Consider the following 23,207-nt stretch of genomic DNA (forward strand, 5'->3'; position numbering starts at 1 on the left):
ATTACAGTAGATCTACAATAGCTTTGAGTATATTCTTTTCATTATGAGATTGCGAACTTATGAGGCCTTGTTGTTCACCATTGTCTCCTGGGCATGGTTGGGTGATAGAACCCTTCTTAACTCTCACAATTCTCTTGTGATTGGTAAATTACTATTGTTTGCTATAGTCTCCTGGGCATGGTTAGGTGACGGAATCACTTCCAAATCTACACCAATCGTATCTGTTGATGATTAGATCTATGAGAAGTTCAGAGATCTGACAAATCTCTTCTTACCAATTGGATATGATAGGACTCTGATTCCAGTTGTGTCCTTGAATCATGCACGGTAAGTTCCCTGGTCTCTATAAGTAGATCCTCTGAATCCCTAGTTTTTCACCTTTAAATTTACAAGTTTTAGATTAATATTTCACCATTATTCCCTCATACTAACTTGATTTAGATTTCATCTTAGTATAGTTTTAGTTCTACTTAGTTTCAGATTATGTACAGGTTTCGGTCCCTTGGGATTTGCTTCAGTCTCACCGAGTTTATTACTACTTCACAACCCTATATTTGGGGAGTGAACAAATAGGCCTGGGGATATTGGGTCTCCTTGACGAAGTCCCCTAGATGATTTGAATAAACCAGTCACTTCTCCGTTTATCAAGATGGAAAACCAAGAATTGGACGAGCACTTTTCCACCATGTCTATCCAGCCTTTAGCGAAGTCAAATATGGAAAGGACTTGCTTCAGAAAGCTCTAGTTGAGTTTGTTGTAGGCCTTTTCCATGTCCAACTTCAGCAAGATGTTACTTGATCCTCTTGATTTTTTGTTGATGTCACCAAAGATTTCCTGAACCAGTGCCCCACTTTCTGCTATCGATCTACCCTACATAAAAGCCCATTGCTCGAGAGATATAATACTGGGCAAGATTTTTCCCAGCCTTACAACAATAATTTTAGAAAATATCTATATATGCAATTACATATGTTGATTGGCCTAAAAATTTTTAAAATAAAATTGTAGGGGAACTTATCTTGGGGATTAGACAGATGAGGGATGATGTGAGAACTTTAGGAAGGTTTCCTCCTTTGAAGAAGAACCTGGTTGCCAATACAATATCTTGGCCCACCGTATCGCAACACTCTTGGAAGAACGCCCCTGGAAAACCATCTGGACCTGGGGCGCCTTCAAGAGGAAGTGATCTAACCGCGTCTCTTACTTTGTCCCAAGATGATTCCATCATAAAAAATCTATTATCCTCTTAGGAAACCAAGGGTGGGATGGCATAATTGAGATCTCCCCCATGAGTTTCGTCCACGTCTTGCATAAGCTCATGAAAGAACTAAACTGCCGCACTCTTAATCTCATTACTGTTTGATAACCGCACCCCATCCTCTTTCTTGATCTCCAAAATTGTAGCCCTTCTAGCTCGGCCATGGTTGCAGCATGGAAGAATTTAGTGTTGTGATCTCCTTCCTACAACCAATGAGCTCTGGATTTTTGTTTCTAAAATATTTCCTCACATAGTTCCAAATGTGTCAGCCTATTAGTAGTTGCTCTTAGGGAATTCAACCAAGTAAGATAATCTGAATCTTGCACTGCCAATTCATCTGTGTGCAAGTTTTCTGTGGATGATTTCAAATTCTTAAAGATATTCCCAAACATGTTATCATTCCCCCAAATGGGCCAGCACATCTGCCATGGCATTTCCGTCTTGCACATCTGCCATGGCATTTCCTTCTCTCAAGACGTGAACGAATCAATCCCCTCTTCTTTATTCTTTCTATCCTGGCTAACCAATACCTCCACTTCCAAGCCAATTGGGACAAGTAATTTAAAGAGTCCACACCAGCTTCGAGTCTAATTCAAACACCACCTAAGATAAGCCTTGGTTCAAATATTGGGTGAGATCGTCGTACACCGCTTACAGCTCTGCTTTGTTGTTGGAACCCACCCCATACCCTTTTGAGAAAGCAAAAATGAGATCACTAAATTCCCCTCTACAAATTTCTCCACTTCCCGACATCCCCGGGTTCCCTCTAGTTGACCCATTCACATTCAATTTTACCCAACTAGGTGTTGGTGTTGGTCACTCGGTTTTTTTATTTTTTATTTTTAATTATGCGGTCATGTTAAAATCGGTACAATGATTCAATCCAAACCTATCAACTTTGACCTCAAGTGTTAAAATAAGTAGATATATCCAATATGGACGTATATGACCAGGTTATGAGAAGATCAATAGCTTGTACAACTACTTGTAGAATTTAATAATGATAAGGTGATAATCAGAGGATGGGTTACTTTGTGCCTTCTATAAGAAAAGACTTTCAATAATACCAATGCAAATCAAACAAAAGGAAAAATTCACAATCGGTCACTAGGAGTGACCGCAAGAATGTGTATCTTGAAAGAATTGCTTGATATTGGATAAAGAACAAATCTAGCGTATGAGCATAGACTTGGATTACAACTAAATATTATAGCTAAGAATTACTGCTACTCATAGGATAAGCCGAGATAAAAGATAAATTGATAAGGTGGGTTTATTTGTTTGTTATGTTGGATTGGGTTCTTGGTTGGTTTTTCTCTATTGAATTCCTCTGTTATTTATAGATTCCTAATGTAGCTTATTCTTTCAGATCCTTCTTCCATTACTGCAATGGTTACAGTAGTCGAAAAGTCTTTTAGATTCTTCTCTTCTCTAGATTCTTCTTTGGGTACATTTCTCTTTTGCGACCATTCCTCTTCTAAACACCTCTCTGCTACTTAATTCTTTTTCGTTGGTCAAGGTTATGTTTTGATTGCCCTCGGTCACCTTTTATATCTCTAACAGCTCGACCATGCTTCTTACATATCGACCATAACATTTTGTCAATCATCCATTGACATGTAAAATTAGACTTACGCCAACTGTAAGCCCGCAAAAAGTGCTCCAAATCTCTGAAGATCTTTTTTCGTCAACTTCCTATCTCTCATACAATGCCACATGTCACCCTCCTAGTGGCTTTCTTAGAATTGGCAGAAATAAGGTACAAGAATTATTTTGACCTACAAAATGCAGGATTTCACTGCAGTGGAATAGGATTTTATCAGTCTGAGTCGTTCCGACTAATGGTGAGTTTGGTTCGACCGACGGACGCCAAATTTATTATGCAGTTTTGCATAAGTTGGAATATTTAAGTCCAATCTTGATTCGGGCTTATAGATACGAGTGTTTTCTCTCATAGGGCAAGTATTTAGTAGGTTGAGAATGTTTTCTACACTTATAAGGATTTGTGAATGGACTTTTCTCAAGGGCGTGGTTTTTCCTAAGGTGTAGATTGCAAGGAGAAATGAGATTATGTTTGTAATCAAAGAAGGTAAGTGGTGTAATTAACTCTAAGGTTTCAATTATAGTTGAGATCTCTGTTGCTTTGTGTTGTGGTCCTCCCGAGTGTTTTCCATGTAAAATCATATGTTTGTGATTGTTTGATTGGTTTTTTTTTTCTATTTTGGTTATTCTATCTTTTTTGAAAGTGCTTTTGTAAAGAACAAGATTGATAATGGTATTAGATATGAATTTCTAATATCTAAGGCTAATCCATGTTTGTTGTGGCTTAAAATTACAACATGTGACCCCTTTTGTGCAAATGAAAGCCCCAAGCACCTTTAAATATCTTTTTAACTATAGTTTTTATGGGTTGTAGATGTAAAGTTTATCTTCCAATTATACAATTTTTAAGAAGAACACTTATTCATCCCTATTATCCCCAGTTCCTGTGAAAGCCAATCAGAACGGGTTTTGTTTAATCTGGATGGATTTGTACGTCGTGTATTTATATATCTTTGGTGATATATGAAGGGGAGTCTACGATAATACAACTGGATCACATACAGCAACGCCACATCATCCACTAAGCTGTCGAGTGAAGAGTGATCGTGCTGAAGTGGTTACAGGACAGATGGCAAGTTTTGAAGCAAAGAGGGTTAAGTCGTGTTGAATGGTTATAGCAACCATCAGAACATGGGAAACATCTAGATGGCTGGGTTAAGACTATAAATAATAAAGAAATTTAGCAAAGCAAATTGTCTCATACCAATCCAACCAAACTAAATCTATCTTTTAATTATCCTTTCAATTATTTGTCATTTATATTCCTTGGCGTAATACTTCTGCCTGTTGTTTACATTCCTCAGTGTAATCCATAGCATTAATCATATAGCTGTTAAATTTAGTTGTAATTCAGATCTACGCTCATATGCAAGATTTAGTTTAAGCATTAATCAGAGTTCTCCATCTAGGAATGTGTTTTGTAACTGTTCTCCATGATCAGCTATTTGAATTCCTTGTTTGTTGCTCCTTATCTGTATTGAAAGGGTCATTTCATATGGAATGTAAAGGTGTAACCTATCATTAGAGGACGGACCCTACCTCCTGACTATTACATGATCATTTTAGCATATTGTGCAAATGGCTGAATAGGTGAACGATCTTATTGGATCTTACATATCTGCCTATCTTGGTGCTTGGGGTGATGGTTGTTCAGTTTGGATTGAGTCGCACATTAAATTCTAGCACGCCTAGATTTATCACATAGTCGTATTTATAAATCAAATCACAACAACACTAACTGTAACACCCTAAACTTTTTAATACTCGAGTATTGAAAGTTCTCGAGTGTTATCATGAAATTTAATTTAGTATATATATATGTATATGTCACCAATTTAGCCTATTCTAAACTTACATCTATTCTCTAACATGAATTTGATTATTGGGAATAATCTTCATCCATATATCAAGTCATCCGACCGTTGATTTTTAGAATAAGATCATCATATATCTAAGTATTCTCACCTATTCATCATAACCAACCATTCAATCAACTACTCACAATCAGGAGAAGATATATGACCGTCCATTTTGAGTTTGGACCACCTGATCAGGTCAAACTAACTACCTCATCTCTACATCCACTCATACATGTATCGAATCGAGATGTTGATCTGCTCATCTTGCTCATAACCCATGAAAATGCTTAACCCACCATCAGGACTACGATTTTAGGAACTTACACATGTGAACAAGTCACTTGAATTTAACGGTATACATTTTCTACTTCTTGATTACTCCAAAAACCTACTTGTGTTCATCTGTTTACAAAACTGACCGTATAATTACCTACATACATGATCAGAGTATTAATCATTAAGTTTTCTTATTTTTAACATGTCATCTGACCGTCTAACATATTTGGATCCGCTAAATGAGCCACTTAAATATCAGAATGAACTACTCAGTTCAAAGATCGTAAGATATATACCACAACTATTGGCCGACTTCTCTATTAGATATATGAAAGTGTTGATTTAGACCTCGGGATGGTATAGCCCATTAAAAATGCATCTTGGTCATTTGTAAGCATTCAAGGCCCAAAATGGGGTGATGGAAAGAGAATGAAAATTACAGAATGTCTGTTAAATTTTAATGCATTTGAATGGTGTAGTCTGATGTTACGGATGGTGAAAGTTGAAAAAATAAAAGATGACAAAATCGTAAATACTTAATGCTATTAACCTATACCCCTGAATTCTATATCATATAGTTCTCATGATCCATTTCATGTGAAATTTTATACGATGCCTATTTATCATAAATTAACCATACACATCAAATTTCAGCCTTTAGATTATTGTAAAAGTGCCCAATTGATAAATTAGCCCCTTAACCATTGATTTTTGTGTCCATCGAGTGAAGAAAGGTCATGAGTAATCGTAGTAGGATATTTTCCTTTGCATTAACGACTTGAATTTTCCATCATATAAATCAAGTGTGAAATATGAGAACCCCATCTTGGTAGGCTTTTACTTAGCGGCGAAGTTATTCATTTTAGGCTTACTAACTCTTCCTAAATCGAGAGCTTCCGATTGAACTACATTACACCATCAATCACAACTTAAATTTAAATCACTCTTTGGCTTCATATGAATATGATATCATACAAAATTTAGACCTCAATTTATGATCTTACACCGATGAATGATGACTGCCTTGACTCTAATTTCTTCATTTTTTTTTTGTAAAAGGTGAAATTTTATATTTAGGCCTTTTCCACCATTGATCAATCACTAACTTTTATCTAACCGTTTGTCTATCTTGACTACACATTTCTCTCAAAATTGGGCCCTTATCATTAAGTGTGAACCATTAATTGGGATCAAGTTCGTTTTAGCACCCGTCAGGAGAATTTTCAAGATAGGTCAATCTAAATTTTAAATCACCAAGAAAATCATACACCCTGACTCTATTCGACCATCTCAATACACTGGATGAATTAGATTTAAAGAAAGATCGCTAGAAAAAGTTAAATTAGATAAACTCAATCCAAGTGGGATGTGAAACACACCCCCTCTTACATGCTAATTCCTTTATAAAAGGAGTGTGTCCCCTTCTCCACCCACACACCCATAATCCCACGTCCAAGAAAGAGAAAGAGAAAGAAAGAGAGAGAGAAAGCTTAGTCACCCATCCTCCTCTACACGTGTAGTGTCTCCCTCTTGTTCAAGCGATGTCATGGTTCATGTAAAAGTTTTCTTACATCGAGATCTACCTATAGTTTATATCTGAGACTAAGGTAATAAATTCCTTTAAGCTTACACTAATTTGAGTTGATATAATTTATCTTGTTTTTTCATATTTTCTTATTATTATGATTTTTCATGTAATTGATTGATGGACCATTATCAATTATTTATCCTTTTAGGAATTATGGTTAAGGTATAATTTTAATTATGCGTGATTTTTATGAATTTATGTGAGGTGATGGATACAAGTCTTGCCCTTTACCAATTTTGAGAGCGACACATGCTTCAACTCTATATTGAGTTGGCATTTTGCTCCTCTCTCCTTATTCTTATTGAGTTAACATATTTACTACTCTTTTCTTTTATTAAGATAGCTAAATGCTACTTTTCTTCTTTATTAGGTTAGCTTTGTACTCCTCCCTTTATGGTTTGGGCATGTGTTTTGGAATTTCAGAACTCTCATGGTTCGACTTATTTATCTATTGATGCAAGTGTTGTGTTATAGGCCTCATATATAGTGGTTCATACATATTATTGTGGACATAATGTGCTTCAGGTAGTGGCCCTCTTGGTCAGCACGTAATCCTATAGGTTGGGTAGTGATGCACAATCGATGTAAGTAAAATGTCATGCGTATTACATCACTTTTTGAAATTGGATGTCGCAAATAGTTGCTCCATGAACAAATCGTGTCACGTAAATCTAACAATCACTTGTTGTGTCACCTTGAGATGTTTACATAATTCTACGTTAACATTAGACACGCCGACGAATCTCCGTAATATAGGATACGGTGTGAGATAGGTTTTGTATAATTTATATTCCACATTGTAATGATCACTACATACGATGGACTGCACACACTTTGCTAGGCATATATATATATATATAGGTTGTGTATACTGTTACCACTCATAGTGGTGGAGTACGAGACGTACGAGAATCTTCACATTATTCTTATGAATTTCTTGAATTATTGTTAATCTTAAAGGATAACCATCACTATGAGTAGGACATTAACCCTCTCCAACCATATAAATGTTGCAAGTGAATTACAGGTTGATGTAACGGACGATGACCGTTTTGTGGAAGATGAGTTCGAATAGAGAAGAAGAGTAGTGCGATATTAATTTTATTTATTTTCCAATGCAAACTTTGATAATATAATAAGCTTACATTGAGAGGGCATTTGATAACTTGTTGAATTCTTTTACTCTAATGGAATTATAAATATAGTTGATTTTACTCTCGTGAGTGGTTTACCTTTGTGAATATAACTAAATGTGATTAAAAAAAATAAAGTGCAATTTTGAATCATTAAAATTTTACATTATTAACACACGAAATTCTTGGGCACGAGTATATACTCAGGCAATGAAAATTTGGGATGTTACAAGTTACCTTTATGAATGTAACTCAAGCAATCTCCACCATGTCTTCAATCTTTAATATTTGTAGCTTCGTATCATCATCTCTAATTCCACCTTGCATCATATCTCTTCCATCGCTTCTCTTGCACACTCCGTCTTCTATTTAGGCCTTTGTTAAGCCCACAGAAGTTGCACAGAACTTGAACTTCTTTGTGGGAGCCACCTTCGTAAGCATGTCAGCCAAATTCACGGTCATGTGAATTTTCTCTAGAGTCATGCCTCCTTCCTCAGGTACTTATCATATAAAATGGTGATGCATATCAATATGTTTAGTACATTAGTGATAGGAAGAATTTTTAGCCAAATTGATTATGCTTTTGCTACACAATTAACTGACACAGCTTCTTGCTGAAGCCCCAAATAATTTATCATCCCTCTCAACCAAAAACTTCCTTGAATACTTTTATCACCGCCAGCTTCAATTATGGAAAGAGCCATCATATGCTAAAGCTTCGACATCCAACCAATCACTCTGCGAGATAGAACCAATGAGTAATCGAAAGTCAACATTCTATTATCCACACTGCTCGTGTAATCAGAATTCACATAGCCTACTAACTTGTCCCATAATTTTTCAAATAATAAGACGTAGTCTTACGTACCTTGAATGTATCGAAGTAGCTATTTTACTGCCTTCTAATATTGCTTGTTGAGGTTAGACATGTATCTGCTAATAACACCCACCGCATGTGAAATATCTAGTCTTGTACAGACAAAAACATACATTAAGTTGCCAACTACGCTCGAATAAAGCACTTGAGACATATCCTACTTTTCTTCATCTGTTTTAGGACATTATTTAAAAGAAAGCTTGAAGTAAGCCACATGGGGAATGTTGACTGGCTTTACCTTGTCTGTTACATACTTCATCAATACCTTTTCAAGGTATTTCTCCTGAGATAATCATAGCTTACTTCTCTTCTTGTCTCTGTCTTTGTGTATATCAATGCCAAGAACCCTTTTTGCAACCCCCATATCTTTCATCTTGAATGTCCGTGATAGTTGAGTCTTCAGTACATCAATCTCAGTGTTTTGTAATAGACACAATGATCATACTCACTCCTAGCAAACCTCTGATTTACCATGAAAGAGTCAAATTTCTTATACTACTGCCTTGGCGACTGCTTCAGGCCATACAACAACCTCTTTAACTTGCAAACCTTGCTCTTTGTCCTTTGTATTTCGAAACATTTTCGTTGCTTCATGTAAATATGTTCTTCTAATTTCTTGTGCAAGAAGGAAGTCTTTACATCCATTTATTCCATCTCGAGATCATATTGGGCAACTAGTGCCAGCACAAATCTAATAGATACTTCTTAACTACTAGCGTGAATATCTCAATAGAGTCCACACATTCTCTCTGAGCATATCCCTTCACTATCAACCTTACTTTGTATATATATTTTTTCTTCCTGAAGTTCCATTTGCACCCAATCACTTTACAGCTGACGAGAAGCTTCACCGGCTCATACGTTTCATTCTTGTACAAGGAGTCCATCTCATCATCAAACGCTACTTTTCACTTTTTGGCATATTTCTCATCAAGAGCCTCATGAAGAGTAGATAGACCCCCCTCATTTGTAATGATGGAAAATGAGATATTTGAGTCGTCCTTTTATCTCACTGGTAACTTGCGATCCATTAACGCATTCGTTCTCACAAGTGATTGCTCCAACTGCACTTATATCTCTATTTGTATCTTTGTATTAGCCTGTGTCTCATCTTTGTCTATCGGAATAAGGATTCTTCATTGAATTTAATGTCACGACTAAGGAGGGTTTTTCATATTATCCGGTCATACAGCCTGTATTCCTTCATACCACCACCATGCCAACAAAGATGTACTTTTTACCCTTTTGGTCCAGCTTACCTCTCTCAACTGATGGTATATGAGAGTAAGCATCACAGCCAAATATAGACAATCCCTAGTAGTCTACCTCGTAACCACTCTACACTTCCTTTGAAATTTTACATTCAATGATCGTAGAAGAGGTCCAATTCATTAAGTAACAATTGGTGTTAATGGCCTCAGTCCACAATTCCTTGCCCAACCCATCATTACTGATATTGTATCGGGCCCTCTTCAAGAGATTTTGATTTATCTGCTCAACCACACTGTTTTTCTCTAATGTGTAGCGTACTGTGATGTGTCTCACGATTCCTTTATCTTTACAATACTAATTGAACTCCCTAGAAGTAAATTTCCTACTGTTATTTGTCCTTAATACTTTCACCTTTCGCCCTGACTATTTTTTCACCATCGTCTTCCGCTACTCGAAGTTAATGAAAACATTGAATTTATTTTTCATGAAATAAACCCACACTTTTCAGGAATAGTCGTTAATAAATATGATAAACTATAACAACCTTTATGCCCTGCTTGCTCATATGACCCAAGCGTACATGCCACATACATGCAGACATGGAATCCGTTACAAACATTGTAACTCCACCCAATGAAGTGCTCCCGATCAATCTATAAAGGTTTACATTCCTTTGTGCATTCTTATATATATATATATATATATATATATATATAATTATTTTTTATACACACCCCCACGCACTCACGCCGTAGTGGGCTTTCACCACCTATGGATACTCGAACCCTTGACTAGGTGTTGAAACTCCCGAGAGTCTACCACCCAAGCAAGAGTAAGGATGCTCCTTCGTGCATTCTTGACTATGAGTGCCCCCTTTGAAACTTTAAGGACGCGATTAAACCCAGCGATTAAACCTAGTGAATTTGCACCTTAGTGCCTCGAGTGCTTCCAGAGATATCAAACTCTTCCTCAAATCATGAACACGTCTCAGTTCAATTAAGATATGCTCCATGCCATCAAACATCTTGATGTGCATTGATCCAATACGTACCACTTTACAGGCACTAACATTGTTGATAAATACCTGGCCACCATCGCACTCACTATAATTGATGAGCCAACTCCAATGAGGAGTCATGTGGTATGAAGACCTTGTATCCAAAATCCATTCTTCGTCGAAGTACTCAAATTTAGATCTTGTCAACACGTCACTACCATTCGCTTCCTCACTGATTTCAGTAGTGTTGGCTTCCGTGGAAGAACCATTTGAATTCTCTTTTCTTGACTTAGGTTATGACAATCCTTCTTTATGTGCCCGGTCATCCTACAATTCCATAAATTCAACTTTCATTTGCCCTTGCCCTTAGATTTGGACCTCGATCGTGAAGATCCATTGTCCCGCTTAGAAATTCTCTCCCTCGTAACCGATGCATCTACATAAGTACCCACATCATCATATTTCTTTCTCATCACTTTTGACTAAAGGACTGAGATAACAGTGTCGACGCTAATGGTCATTCTACCGGTTCATGAGTCTTTAAATGACTCATACAAAGCTGGGAGAGAATTAATTAGTAGAATGCATGCATGATCCTCATTTTTCGTCATTTTCTCCACTTCTGCAAATCAATCTATTGAAGTTACTAATGTGGCCTCAACATCAGCCCCCCTGCCATCTTCAGATTAAACAACTGAAGCTTCAAGTACTAACGATTCTGATCAAAAGATTTCTTCGTATAAATGTTCTTTAATTTCATTATTGTACTTAATACAATTTTATATATAATGACATTATAGAGGACCTCATCCGTTAATCACAATTGGATAGAGGTTCTCGCTTTCTTATCCATCTTGTTTCATTCATCTTCAGACATAGAATCTGGTTGATTTTCAAGGAGGACATCGTCCAATCCTTGCCGAACTGGTCATCTTAGCTTTCCATAGTTCAAAATTGTTTTTACTAGAATAATTTTCTACATCGAACTTTGGGTTAAATGCCATTAATATGTTGCTTTCAGATTTGATCTACTTCTTAATGTTAACTCTTAAACGACTTGTTGGGGAATCGGGGAAGTACATAGAGACGAATCAAGCAAAGTACTCCAATCGCACAACCAAGTCTAAACACAAACAATCTGAATTTTACGTGGAAAAGCTGTTTCAGGAAAAAACTACTGCACAAAGTGACGAGTAATGCACTGTGAAAGCATAAATACAAGAGATAAAGTGTTAATGATTCGAACAGGCCTTGAATCGACCTCACAAGCCCAAGCTATGCCCTTGAAACACTTAGGAATGAATTAGAAAGCCTGGAACTCCTCTCCCTCTTCCCAAATCTTGATTATAACCATTGTATGTAGCATAACATAGTATCGCGATCGGAATAGGTAACCGATATCAAACTTAAGTCGATTCTGCATGTGCACTTGATGACACCTTTGATGGGATTTCGATGGCATCGACGATCTATTTATGGCATCAAACACCTTCAATGACATCGAGTAAAATTTCAAAATGTTCCAACGAAAAAACATGAATTTTTTGAAATTTTTTGATGGCAATAACCATTGCTCGATGGCATCGAGTGGTGTGTCGATGGTTGTTTATAAATTTAAGACATTAACAACATTTGTACTAGTCTTATTCTAACAAACAAGTGTCCACAAGTTAGAAGATAGAATCGTTCAAACAATATGATAATTGGAACTAACTTAGCCACCGTGGATTTGACAATTCTGTCAAATTAATTTGTGTTACTGTACACCACTCAAACAATTTCTAAGCGCCCATGCATCCAGATTCATGCATAGCTAGAGTATAAAATAAGGTCATCATTGCAATGAACCAGTCATGGTTCGTCCTCGCTTTACCTAATACATGATTGTACGGTGAGTCAATCTAGACCCTCTTTGTGTTATCTACTAGACATGACCCATGGTCAAGGGAAAAATAGACCCCTGATTGGCCATTGCATGAAAAAATCCCAGTGTGCACTCTTACATGACAATGGACCGCGGATTGGCCATTGCATGAAAAAATGGAAAAGCATTTAATATTAGTTATGCTTTCATTTCATGGGATAAGTGAATGTTATAGTGACAAAGTTGAATTCAACCTTATGTATACATGTTGAGGGTCAAATATTACATAGTAGACTCCAGTTATTACCTGGTTTTACGTATATGATAATGCTTAAACGTGCTATTTTAATCATGTTTGTATTGCAAGGTGAATTTAAGAGCTTAGATTGAAAAGGATGTTAAAGGCATGAATTTGATGCTCAAGAATCACCAAGGAAAGGTACGGATCTTAGGGGATCAAGATCGAAGAATTTACAAGTCAAAGATCTGAGAAAATCAAGTGATTGAAGTTAAATGGGCCTAAAAGTTGTCCTGAATGCAAGATCATATGGTTTCCACCATCCTTTTGGCTCGAAACTTTATATCTAATCTTAGGACTCTAAATTAACCATACACATTGAAATTCATCCCTTGGATCCCTGTGAAAGTGGCCCAACGGACAAATAAGCTCATAAGTCACTCATCTGGGGCCCACCTAATATCTGGATATGCTTTAAATTTGGTCTCAACCCTTTAAATGGGATGACAAAACGGATGGATGGAGCAGATTTCTCACGAACTTCACGATGAACTCCACAGGGGGACGTACGCGTGCACAGGTGGTGCACTCCCGCACCACACCAGACCGAGAGTCCAGTCAACACAAGGCTAACCCCGACTCCCATCTCTCCTTTCACGCAATGATCGGATGGTCGTCCGCTATGATTCCTAGTAAGCCACCATTGTCCATCATTTTGACGATTGAGATCGACCATTTAACTCGGAGCATGGGAACAACCATATCCCTGGTGACCTTTTGGTCCCATGCACGCGTACACACGCAGAACACCGTCAAACGCATGATGAACGACAGGGTGATTTGATATAGTGGGCCGCATCAAAACTTGACCAAAACCATTCCTCTCAACCGAAATTTCTCCAGGAATCCAATGAACAGGGTAGATTTATCTGAAAACATCACTGTGGAGCCCACCGAGCATCTCAGCGCAAAAACATTCCTATTACGTATGTTCGGACGCTGAGGGCCTGTCTGGGACATTCAACGATCATGTCCATGGTTGGATGCGAGATCCAGACCATTCAAAACCTTCCTGTAGGGCGGTCGACCGCCACCAAGAAGCCTGAATGGAACGGATTTCACATTAGGTTCTTATTTTGCTGAAACTGATTGCATCAGGCAATTTCATTGCGGTTTCGTTGTAAAAGGAGGGCTATTGCTGCGTAACTTGTATCCTACTGACGTGGTCAACCTAGCCTTTTTAAAAGGAGCAGAGAAGAGAGAGAAAAGGAGATCTTAGACGTGGAAAGCCATCTGCATGTAGAGGAAGAGACGTGGAAGAGAGAGAGAAGTAGCTGACTGTGGGCGGTTTCGGTTTTTTCTTCTTCTTCATTGTTCTTTTTCATCTTTCCTTTAAGAGATTTTAGTTATTATGATTATGATAGGCTAAGCCTCTTAGCTAGAGTTAAGAGGTGAAGCTTGTAGTGTGATGGGAGACTTTTCTTTATGCTTTTGATTCATGTTTAAGTTGAACTACTTTTGATTCTAGTTTGATTATAAGGAATGTTTTTAGTTCTTAATGGTTTATTGTGACTTAAATTACAATGGATCTATGATAGCTCCGAGCATGTCCTTTTCAATACTATGATTGTGAAGTTGGGAAGCCCTGTTGTTCACTATCGTCTCACGGACATGGTTGGATGATCAACTCCTTCATAACGTTCATAACTCTTTCAGATCGGTTGTAGATTGGTTAAATTCTGTTGTTTACTTTGTCTCATGGGCATGGTTTTGTGATGGAATCAATTCTAATTCTCATACCTCTCATCTCTTGAAAGATAGATTAAAGGAAGTTCAGAATTGGTTTTTAATGGAATATCTTCCAACTGGATGAAGATGGGACTCTGATTCCAGTTGTGTTCTTGAATCAAGCATAGATGTCCTTGATTGCTACAAGTGGATCCTTGGCACCCTAGTTTTCCACCTTTGAATTTTACAAACTTTAGTTTAATATTTCACCATTATTCTCTTAAATTTCCTGATTTAGATTACAACTTATTCTAGTTCTAGTTTTGGTTACTTTCAGAATACGTACAAGGTTCAGTACCTGTGGATTCGACCTCGGTCTTACTGAGATTATTACTACATCGCAACCCTATACTTGGGGTAGTAAACAATACTTAATATCTAGATCCATTAAAGAAGAATACATGTTCAACACGGTTCATTTTGCATACAATTGGACTAATAATCCACAACCTGCGTCGCTGTACTATGGCCCACATGAAAACTTCTCTGGATGTTCAGAACCAACCATATTTTGGGTCCTACCAAACTTGATAAATAGTAGGAAACTCATTCTGAATGAATGGTTGTGATCATTGTATGTCTATAGGATTCTGGACCATCAAAAGGAAAATTTACAATGGCTCACAGTTGACTCAACAAATTGGTGGCGAGGATCATATTCTTTCAGAATGATTACTCAACCATGGCCCATCCGAAATAGTGCATAGGTGTCATGCATGCACATGCACAACAATGCTTTCCCTCACTCTCAATCTCCTTCTCTTCTCACATCCCCCCACTCTCTCATTGAACTCCTCTTTAGGTCTACGATGTAGTAATAATCTCGGTAAGATAGAGGTCAAATCCATAAGTACTGAACCTTGTACGTATTCTGAAAGTACGTAACCCTATACTTGGGGTAGTGAACAATACTCAATATCTAGACCCATTAAAGAAGAATACATGTTCAACATGGTTCATTTTGCATACAATTGGATTGATAATCCACAACCTGTGTCGCTCTACTGTGACCCACATGAAAATTTCTATGGGTGATCAGAACCAAGCATTCTGAACGAATGGTTGTGATCATTGTATGTCTATAGGATTCTGGACCATCAAAAGGAAAATTTACAATGGCTCACAGTTAACTCAACAAATCAGTGGCGAGGATCATATTCTTTCAAAATGATTACTCAACCATGGCCCATCTGAAATAGTGCATAGGTGGCATGCATGCGCATGTATGACAATGCTTTCCCTCACTCTCAATCTCCTCCTCTTCTCACATCCCCCCACTCTCTCACTGAATTCCTCTTTAGGTCTGAAAACGAGGGGAAAAGGGTGAAGTGAGCTTTTATATTCCCAATAATAATAATAACAAAGTCCGCGGTTGTAAGTGTATTGAAATTCGGGGAATGTTGCTAGACGAGCAAGGGTTGTTGGTCGAACCGATTCGAACCGACAGAACATGGTTTTCTTAGGTTTTCAGGCTACATAGGTCGGTCATACCAAAAAGGTTATAGTCGAATCGGCAAAGCATGATTTCATATGTAAATTGGATTTTTGCCATTCTAATGGTTATATGGGCTCTATGAGTTAACCTAGGGCTCTAATGTTAGGTTCGTCGTTGTTTTCAAACTTCCTATGGCTCGAGTGACTAATCCGATGGACTTGGCGAGTTAATGAATGAATCAAATATCTTATTCAATGTGTTTTATTGTGGGTCCTACTTGGTTGAACATTCAAGGTCCTGATGGAATGGGGATCTAATGATTCATGTCTCAGAATTGGTGTTGCATGGCTGGGTTCATCAGGGTATGGAGAATTGGGTCAAGGGTCTCTAGAAATAAGGGTTTTCGTTCAACTTTAGTTTTAAATCCAAAACACGTGTGTGCACGTGCAATCATATGCCAAATCAAAGAAATTTCAAATGTCGCTTGAGGACATCTAATGTCCAAGTATTGGTGGGCCAAGGCGTTACATGAGAAGGAGTTGCGGATCGGTGCATTTGTCTCCCAACAGTATTCATCTCCTCTCTATTGTCCAAAGATTAGGTGTTTGATGGAAGTCCTTGGAAAGTATGAAGGTGATATGAGCTCTGGTTTGAGAGCTTTGTTGCCGTTGGTGGAACAATAAGAAAGGGTAGGCAAAAAGAGGGAATCAACTTTTGCTTGCCTCTCTTCTTTTCTTATGTCCAGTATTGGGTTTGAAGGAGACCAGGAATTGATGATTTTTTCAGAGAGATGGAAGACTACGATGAAAAAGGGACTAAGAGAGTAGAGCTGGGCATCGGACTGAGTTGGATCGGATTTGGTCCAACTAGACCAGGTTTGAAATTTGTAGGTCTCGACCCGAACTCGATCCGATTTGGGACCGGATTCGGGTCATTTAACTCGAACAGATCCGAACTCATAGTGGCCTGAATCGATCCGACTCTGACTCGGTTAGAAAAACCGAGTCGGATCGGATTGAGTAAGGTTCGGATAAAAACTGATGGACGGTGTGGATAAACCAAAAAAAGCTCAAAATGGGCCCCACATAATTTACTCAGTAGGAAAAAAACGGACGGTTAGCTTATTAAAGAAGCTTTACACCATGGATAGCTTCTCGAAAAAGCTTTACACAACAGAGATAGCTTCTTGAAGAAGCTTTGTAAATGGTAACTCCCAAGTGGCTAGTATTTGGTGTTGTGGGGCCCACCATGATGTATGTGTGTCATCCATGCCGTCCATCTATTTTTATATATAATTTTATGATATGAAAAAAAAATGAAGTATATCTCAATCTTAAGTGGACCACATTACAGGAAACAATGTTAAATGAATTTTGACCATTAAAAATGTTTTAGGGGCAATAAAAGTTTTGGATCAAGCTTATATTTATTTTTTCCCTTCCTCTGGGTCTTTATGACCAAATCAACCGATTGGATTTCAAATAAACAGTACAGTGGGCCTTCGGAGGATTTTAATGGTGAATATCCATTTATTATTGTTTTGCTGTGGTGTGGCCCACCTAAGATTTATATCCCTATACTTTTTTTTATTAAGCCTTAAAATGATCTATAAAAATGGATGAAAAGAATGGATGAAACACGTTCATCATGGTGGGGCCCACAGAGCACCAACCATCAGCCACAGGGGGAGTGGCCGATCCGTCTCCCTCCAAGTACAGCTAGCACCAGCTAGCTAGCTGATCTAGGCATGTGTCGTGCGAAGACGAGCACTGACGCTCCTCGAGCTCCGAGTTGTATGAACAGTTCAAAGGAGATCCACGTTACATGGCCCTACAGTGACCTATTTACTATATCTACACCGTTCATCTATTTTTAAAGATCATTTTAGAGCATTATCCAAAAAAAATGAATCAGATCCAAAGATCATCTGGACCACACCATAAATTGCAGCGAAGATGATGATTTTCACCGTTAAACAATTTGTAGGGCCACCATAATGTTTCTTTTCCATCCAATCTATTCTTAAGGTCACAAAGACCTAAATGAAGTGGAAAAACAAATTTCATGTTGATCCAAAACTTTTGTGAACCCATAAAGGGTTTCAATGGTAGACTTTCAATAGCCCACTGCTTTCCGTAGTGTGGTCCACTTAATGGTTAGATCTGTTTTATTTTTGTCCTAACCCTTAATATGATATTGCCAAATGGATGGATGGTTTGGATATAACACATACCTCGTGATTAGAGCCACAAAACTTGCTAACGTTACACTAGCCAATTCGCTTCTGTCTTTGGGTCTGGTTGTCAAGACGACGCCTGTAAACAGATGTACACAGACCTTCTTCGATCAATGTCTGCTATCAGTCTTTTTCTCTTTCTCTCTTCTGTCCACAGCTATCCATTGTATCTCAGTGTATATCTCTCCAACAGAGAAATCTCCAAAATCTAACGACAGAAAGAGAGGTATTTGATCTCCGCATATCTAACTAGTCTTCTACTCGCCTTAATCTTAAACAGAAAGGGAGAGAGACAGATATAAAGAGAGATAGAGAGAGAGTTGGGGGCTAAGTGCATGTTCGGCGGGTTTTTTTGGCACTAAACGAAAAGCCAAAGATACAGGGATATTTTGTGAAATAGAGAGATATTTACATCCCCGGGTTGGGTCGGTTCGGACCCTTTTGGTCCGGATTTTCGGATCAGTTCTGTCCAGATACACTACTATCCGAACCTGATCCGAAAAATGGTCAGATCTGGATGGACAGACTCGATCAGGCCAATCTATGCTGTCGGTTTTGTTCGAAATGGTATTGAGTCGGGTCGGATTGGGTCGGATCCGCCGGATCGGGTCCATCATGCCCACCTCTACAAGAGAGAGATCGTAAAGAAAAGGAACTTGGGGTTTATTTTGGGCCTTCCAACGGACTTTGTGATATACCAAATCCCTCAAAAATTGGAGATTAATAGCGGACCAAATCTGTCACTAAACATCAATTGGCGATGGATTTTTCCAGCCGCTAAACAACAAGCCTCTTTGGCAAAGGTTCAAATCCGATGCAAAATCCGTTGTTTATTTCAAATTTTCATGTGGTGTGTGTGTGTGTGTGTGTGTGTGTGTGTGTGTGTGTGTGTAGGCATGCTCACCTACGCACCTACGCACGTGCGTACCTTTGCACACGTGTCATGGGTGTCGAATCCGAATGGTCCATAAGATGCGAAATCCCATAAAACCTCAGGGGGTGAATTTTCACCCTGATCTAAGATTCTGGTGGGCCATAGAAAAGAGAAATTCAAATCAAGGGAAGAAACTGTTTGCATTTTTCATGGCCCACCGAAGTTTTGGTTCAAAGTAAAAATTGGTTCCAGTGGGTTTCATGAGGTTCTGCTTCATGTGGACCGTTTAAATTTTCGAGACTCATCAGATATGATGAGTTCTCAAAAAAGTTCGTATGTACTACGTACGAACTGGTTCGCCGGTGAGCATTCTGCTATATATATATATATATATATATATATATATATAAACATAGCTACGTGTGGTGTGCTCCCACGTTAAAAAATTAAATAAAAATAGTGGCTAATATAAATACTAGAGATTTTTTCTTGGAACGGGTCTAATTTTTCACGAGGAAGAGAGATGATAGGATATTCAGCTACATCATTTGTGAAAACTATTGTTGATATGGAGGAAATGTGCTCACTTCAGTACAATTCAGATATGTTCAATGATAGACAAAACAAGGTTGTGCATGAGATGGACTGCATGCAAGGGACCGGTTTGGATACCACCAAATAACTTGTTTAAGTTAATAAGCTACTTGCATCCTCGGAAGACAAAAAGGATGTAAGGAGGAACAGGTTAGATGTGTTGGAAGATTACTTCCCAGACCATAATGAGAGCATCTTAGTTGTCATTCACAAATTTGAGGCCATGGGCATTGAACCCTTGGAGTTGTCGCCTTGTTAGGTGCCCATGGTGTGGGCCAAACCCATTGCATAAGGCTGGTCCATCATCTGTGTTGTAGGTAAAATGACTATGGATTGCTTGAGGGCTGAAAATCACCCAAACCTTTTATTTCGACCAATGAATTTGGAGGTCGGCCTTGTTCGCCGACTCAAAAGATGACCTCGACCTTAAGTACCGACCTCGGCCTCGAGGGATGACCTCGACCGTTATCTTCAAGGACCAAGCTCAACAAGAGACCTCAACCTTGGAGGTTGGCCTCGAATACCGACCTCGGCTTGGGTACCAACTTCAGCCTTGCATACCTACTCAACCTCGGGTACCAAGCCTGGCCTTGGATATCAACCACCACTATGGAATAGAAATATACTTGGAATATATAAAGACACGATTACCCTCTGAGATCTTTGCTAAGGATCACGTACGCTGATTGAGTTAAATATTGAAGATATTCTTGAATATAGAGTCCGACTCCAATACGGCACCTCCAGCCAGTAAATCAACTCGGATACGAGACCGTTAGAAAGCCTATAAATACACCCCCTGTCATGGGTAAAGTACAACAAACAACCCAATTCTATTACGCCTATTGTGAGGCAATAAGCCTAACTTAGGCATGGGGGGTTCCCCGCCTTAGTTAGCACCCCCCGTGTATTATATTGTTCTCCATTAATTACAAGTACTAAGCAGCTCACAAGAGGTGCGGCAGTATCGACCATATTTCTGCCTCAACCATTTTAACCAGAAGTGGAACCTACCATCAACTTGGACCATGTTAATCACTTGCTCCATAAGTGTTTGGATTCGATCCCTGATCCAAAGGCCGTGCAATATATAGATGCGCAGCGACCATGACACGCCCACGAAGTTGGACAACAACCACCACAGGAGCTAGCATATTGGACAAGAAGGGGCTGCTGACAGTGGACCATCAGCTAGCCACCGACAAGAAGACGAAGCCCTATGTGAAGAAGATGGCTAAGGGCCAGGACTATTTCTTTAAAGGGTTTTCCAGTTCCATCACATTTCTATACGAGAACAACTCTCACACGGGCTCTAAGCGGGAGAAGGAAGCAATGCAATGTGGCAAACAAGCACCATTAGAACATGTGCACCCAGTCTGGCTTTATGAATAGAGCATGTGCTGCGAAAATAAGATGTGGGTCTTGGTTGTTAAGGGTAGTGATTAGTTCAAGGTATGATGATGTGGCAATGACCACATGGTAAGAAGTGGTAAGTTCTTTTTTTTTTTTTTTGGACAATCAGAAAATGATTTTACCATATGCATGTGATAAATGTCAGGTAAAAATAGCAACACTCATTATTACAACTTACAAAGAGTCCTAACTCCTAACTAATCGCCAAGTGTATATCCATCGACATCGATATTGGTCCTTCATCAATGTAAGCCTTTTGTTTTTCAACCAGTGGTACGGTGAGTAGGGGAATGTGGATCGGTGATGCATGTCTAGATGGTGGTGATGGTGTATGTATAGTTGCAGCGATGATAGTCATTTCTAGTTCATGAATTATGATCTCTCTCGTGTTTGCAATGGTGGCCTATATGACAAATATCAGTGCTATTTTGTCAATATCGGAATATTCTCGCTGAAAATTCAAAGTGTGTTATTATTGGAAACCCTGGATTTTGGGAAGAAAAAAAAAAAAAACAAAGCTACTTTTTAAATTTATGTGATGATAGTTCGTGGTTTTTTTTTTTTTTCTTGCTTTTCTTTTCTACTTCTCTCTCATCTCCCCTAGCAACGGATGATTCATATGAGGATGCCCCAATTGATGGACGGTCCACCAACGAAGGTGGGCCCACACGATTGATGGTCCACATCAAAGGTGGCGCCACTGATGGATGACTCATAAATGTGGGCCACAAAATAGATGGTCTGCATCCAAGGTTAGCTCCTAATGACAAATGCCTCACATCTAAAGTGGACCCATATGATGGACAACCCACTTCACAGGTAGGGCCCACATGATGGATGGTCCACATCAAAGGTGGATTCCACATGATAGACGGTGGACATCCACCGAGGGCTGCACATGATGGATGGCCCACATAATGGATTGTTCACATAAAAGGTCAACCCCTAATGGTGAATGACCAACATCCTAGCCACACCCGGCATGATGTATGGCCCACATTGAATGTGGAGCCCATATGATGGATGGTCAACATCATATATAGGATCCACATGATGGATAAAAGATATTCGATGCAGACGAGGATGTGTTGAGGTAGAGCAACATCTTCCTCAAGGGATAATTGTTCTGAATCCATGGAACTTCTTTGGACTCTCGCAAAGATATTTCAAGTCCAAGAGGAAAAGAAGAAAGTACGAAATTATTTTTAGAAATTTGTAAATTAATTGATGATCCCAATAAACAAGTTTACAACACTTTAAATAAGGATACTAAGCCTCCAAAGAAGTTTCAGAATCATAATACAACTAAAACTCCTCGAAATCACGATTTACTATAAATAACAAACTAACAGTTTATAGACAAGACCATCGTGCACATGGTTTTCAGCCAACAATAGTAAATGTCTTATTTGGTTGAACTATGACGCTTTTGTAATTTTTCTAAGCAATTTTCATGTTAGACACAACTCCTAAGGCCCAACTTATCAAGAATTATAAACTTATTAAAAATAATAAAAATTAAAATAAATAGAAATTTCAACTGTAGATCTGATGGAATCTCACAAATTCAGCATGGGCAAAGAGCATGATGGGTTGGGTGGCTAAAGTGGCTCCTCCTACCCAAAACCCTACATCACTTGACTCATTTTGGTTTGCCAGATACATCCGTTTCAGGTTACGATCGTCTCTACTCCTATCGTGCCTTTCCTGTTCTTACTACGAAATTATCTCTAACCTACTCTACATCAATATCAAAGGCGCCCCTAAGTTAGACAATAAAAATGACGGTGAGCCCCACACATGATGGTGTGCCCCTCGTGATGTATGACAATTAGCGCACTTTTGGCTCCTTTTAGTGGAGCATCAACAACCCAAATCATTGATGGGTAATTATCTTGGCAGCCCCCTCTTCTCTGTACGAGTGTTAGGGGTAAGGATCAATCAGAACTGTCCATGCAATGGA

General features: G+C 38.6%; 1 pseudogene; it reads left to right on the top strand.

Moving 5' to 3' along the window:
* The first annotated feature begins 19,760 nt into the window (after positions 1-19,760).
* Positions 19,761-21,191, top strand: LOC131230540 (peroxidase 42-like; annotated as a pseudogene).
* Positions 21,192-23,207: the final 2,016 nt, after the last annotated feature.

This window comes from Magnolia sinica, chromosome 17 (assembly GCF_029962835.1).
Source record: "Magnolia sinica isolate HGM2019 chromosome 17, MsV1, whole genome shotgun sequence".
Classification (NCBI taxonomy): domain Eukaryota; kingdom Viridiplantae; phylum Streptophyta; class Magnoliopsida; order Magnoliales; family Magnoliaceae; genus Magnolia; species Magnolia sinica.